The following is a 4,556-nucleotide window of genomic DNA, read 5'->3' on the forward strand; positions in this document are numbered from 1 at the left end:
TAATTGACAGTGGCTCCACACACAACTTTGTGAGTGACAGGATAGCTGATTCCTTACGGCTGCCAGTAGTCCCAACCAAGGCATTTACAGTCCATGTAGCTAATGGAGAGCGACTCCCCTGCCAGGGGCGGTTTGATAATGTACCAGTAGTCTTACAAGGAATTCCATTTTCACTTACATTTTATTCACTACCATTGGCTGGGTTGGATATGGTTTTAGGAATTCAATGGTTGGAAATGGTGGGGTCCGTAGTTTGTAACTGGAAGCAATTGACAATGGATTTCAAATGGAAAAATCAAGCACACAGGCTGCAAGGAATTCAAAGCGGGCTTCACGCTACTTCCTTAAAGACTACTACGAAGGAACATCGCCAAGGTCAGATGGTTTTTGCAATTTATGCTCAAGCCATAGAAGAGTTTCAGTGGGACGACATTCCAATAGATATGCTGCAACTATTAAGAGAGTATGGAGACATCTTCCAAGAGCCCACCAAGCTGCCGCCATTAAGGGAAATCAACCATCACATTCCTTTGAAAGAAGGGACACAACCCATCAATGTTCGCCCATACCGGTATGCTTATTTTCAAAAAGCAGAGATCAAGAAGCAAGTGCAAGCAATGTTGGATATGGGAATCATTCGACCAAGTACCAGTCCATTCTCCTCTCCCGTTCTGCTGGTGAAGAAAAAAGATGGGTCTTAGAGGTTTTGCATAGATTACAGGGCACTCAACGCAGCCACTATCAATGATCAGTTTCCAATTCCATCCGTAGACGACATGCTGGATGAATTACATGGAGCGGCTTACTTCACAAAACTGGACCTTCAAGCGGGTTATCACCAGGTAAGAGTCCACGCCCCTGATATTCTAAAGACTGCTTTTAGAACTCATAATGGGCATTTTGAGTATCTGGTTATGCCTTTCGGCTTATGTAACGCCCCTTCCACTTTCCAAGCTATTATGAACTCTATATTTCGTCCACACCTCCGCAAATTCATATTGGTTTTCTTCGATGATATATTGATCTATAGTCCTACCTGGGACTTACATTTGAGTCATGTTCGCACCACCTTAGACATCTTGAAACATCACAGCTTTTTTGTCAAAGCGAGCAAATGTAACTTTGGCAAGCAGGAGCTGGAGTATTTGGGCCACGTGGTGACATCCCATGGAGTAAAGGTTGATAACAAGAAAATAGAGGCCATGATAGCCTGGCCGCAACCTACTAATGTGACTGAGCTGCGTGGATTCTTGGGTTTGACAGGCTACTACAGGAAGTTTGTTCGAAATTATGGGTTGATAGCTCGCCCTCTCACTAACCTTCTCAAAAGGGGCTGTTTCAAGTGGAATGAAGAGGTGGATGAGGCATTCACATGGCTCAAACAAGCCATGATGACCACGCCTATCCTTGCCATGTCAAATTTCTTTGAGCCATTCATCATTGAAACCGATGCTTCAGGAGATGGAATCGGGGCCATTTTAACTCAACAAGGAAGGCCGATAGCATTCCTAAGTAGAGCATTGGGTGTTTCCAAGCGGTCGTGGTCTATTTATGCTAAACAAATGTTAGCCATAGTAGAGGCAATTCGAACTTGGAGACCATAGATCCAAGGCCGGAAGTTCTTTATTCAAACAGATCAAAGAAGCCTCAAATACTTTCTAGATCAACGTGTGGCCACCCCCGAGCAGCAAAAATGGGTTGCCAAACTTCTTGGGTATGATTATGAGATTATCTACCGGCCTGGACGTGAGAACTCAAAGACTAATGCCTTATCTCGCCGAGCTGACAGTCCTCTGCTGAATCCATTAGTTGTTTCACAGGTGTCTCTATGGGATGATATACAAAAGGCAGCAAAAGATGACACGTATTTGCAGAAATTATTCCAGCAGGCAATGAGCGATCTTCTGGGAAATTACTCTGTGAAAAATGGATTATGCTTTTACAAAAACAGAGTGGTCGTTCCTAATGCACTACGAGGACAACTTCTACAAGAATTCCATGATTGCAAGATGGCTGGCCATTCGGGTGTGTTAAGAACTTACAAGCAGTTGGCTCAACAGTTCTACTAGCCGTCAATGTACAAATCTGTCCAGGATTATATTGTGCAATGTACAACCTGTCAAAAAATTAAATCTGACACACTGGCACCCGCGGGGTTGCTCCAACCGCTTCCAATGCCTTACCAGGTATGGGATGATATTTCCTTAGATTTTATTGCCTTGTCCCATCCCTTTTTGGTGGTTGTGGATAGGCTAAGTAAATATGCCCATTTTATTGCCTTGTCCCATCCCTTTTTGGCAAAAATTATTGCTGAAAAATTTGTGGAAAATGTCATCAAACTCCATGGAATGCCAAAGTCTATAATCAGCAATAGGGGCCCTATTTTTATTAGCAAATTTTGGCACGAATTTTTCACCATGTCAGGTACTAAATTGAAGTTGAGCTCATCCTATCACCCACAGACGGATGGCCAAACCGAGGTGGTAAACCGTTGTATCGAGCAATACTTATGCTGCTATGTCCATCAATGGCCTTGCAGATGGTAGAACTATCTGTCATGGGCTGAGTATTGGTACAACACCACCTTCCATTGCTCTACAGGAATGACTCCATTTCAGGCTTTATATGGTCGACTTCCCCCTTCAATTCCGCTGTACACAGACGGTTTGTCACGTGTTAATGAGGTAGATCAGATTCTTCTTCATCGGGACGAAGTGCTCCAACAATTAAAGAAGAATCTAGAAAGGGCAGCCATAAGAATGAAGCTTATTGCTGATCGTAAGAGGAGAGATGTGGACTTCGAGGTGGGTAACTTTGTGCTACTAAAATTACATCCCTACTGCTAGCAAATAGTGTTTAAGCGTGCTCATCACAAGCTTGCCAATCAGTTCTATGGCCCTTTTCAGATTGAACAAAAACTGGGCAAAGTGGCTTATAACTATCTTTACCTTCAGAAGGCAAAATACACCATGTTTTTCATGTTTCACTCTTAAAGAAATTTGTTGGGACTCCCTTACCTGCTACTATTGAGTTACCACCACTTTCTGATGAAGGATCTCTCCAGATTGAACCAGAGAAGATATTAGACGTACGCTGGATAAAGCAGGGCTCTAAATTCCTACAAGAATATTTAGTTAAATGGAAGCGATTTCCCATTGAAGATGCCACTTGGGAAACTATAGCGCTCCTCCAAAATCAATTTCCTGCACTGAACCTTGAGGACAAGGTTCTTCCGGGCGGGGAAAGTATTGATAAACCCAGAAGGTCATTGCGCGTTCCTAAGAAAAATCCCAAGTTCCTGGATTGACTTGGTCAGCATCGGTTCAGCAAACGGCTAGCTATTTGTTGAAGTTCTGTTATTTCAGTTTCTGTTATTTGTTATGATTTGAATTTGTCAAGGTCAGTTAGCTAGTAATTAGGAAAGTTGTTACATGGATTTGCTTTGAGTCTGTTTCCTAGAATCCAGGTCAGTAGCTAACATTTAGGAGTAAGTTGTTACATGGATTTGCTTTGAGTCTGTTTCCTAGAATTCAGGTCAGTAGCTAACATTTAGGAGTAAGTTGTTACAGGAACTAGTATTTATGTAACCACTCTAGCTAGAATGAGCAAGCTGAATTATTCTCTCTCAATTGGTCCATCTTTCACCAAAAGAAAGTCTTATTTTCTGGTTGCCTTGAATCTGATTGGACCTAACAGTTTCCAAGGGGGATTAGAAGTCTTTCACTAACAAAAGCCTGACAATTGTGAGAGCAACAACTTCAAATATAACAAAGAAAAACTGCATCTCTAAAGAAAAGGAAATGCCTTCATGAAATGCATTTGCTTCAGCCATTTGAGGATTACAAGGTGGGTAAGGTACTCATCTAGCAAATAGAAAATCCACCAATATGGTTAACTAGACGGGAGGAAATGCCCTCCAAGCCTATAGCAACATTAACGTTGACTTTTAGGGGGCGTTCTTTTTCTCGATTTTGAGAGGGGGGAAAGTTGGTCAATGGGATTTTGGTTCCCATTGACCAAGAATCCCATGTTCATTTTTCAGATTAATGTAGGGACCAAGGAAAGTTTATTTTCCCGGTATCCATCTCGTAGGTGGGTAGAAAACTTTTCCACCTAGGAGGAAAGTTGCTAACACTTGAATGGGACAAAAATGCCCCTTTTAATACTGGATTTTTATGACTAAAATGGTCACTATCTTATTTACCTAATAAATAGAAGAACATGGGTAAATGCACTTACCCAGATAAGTGTTTCCTACGAAAAATTTATCCACGTAAATTGCATTTACCTAGATAAATAACTTACTGAAAAACGAACAGGACCTTAATGAACCTAGTGATGCAGCTTGCCAGCATGGGACAATCAATAGGAGAAGGAATTGATAGATTCTTAGTTTCCCAAGCCTTTAAGATATGATCTAATCGTGTATGTGTTTGCATGATTACGTACATTGGATGAAAAGCTGATCCATAGTCCACCGTAAGGAAATAAAGTTTTCCATATCTGAATGGCCATAATGTATAGGATGAAACCGCAAACAAGAGCCATACCAAACA

This window comes from Nelumbo nucifera, chromosome 8 (assembly GCF_055504915.1).
Source record: "Nelumbo nucifera cultivar China Antique chromosome 8, China Antique-T2T, whole genome shotgun sequence".
Lineage (NCBI taxonomy): Eukaryota > Viridiplantae > Streptophyta > Magnoliopsida > Proteales > Nelumbonaceae > Nelumbo > Nelumbo nucifera.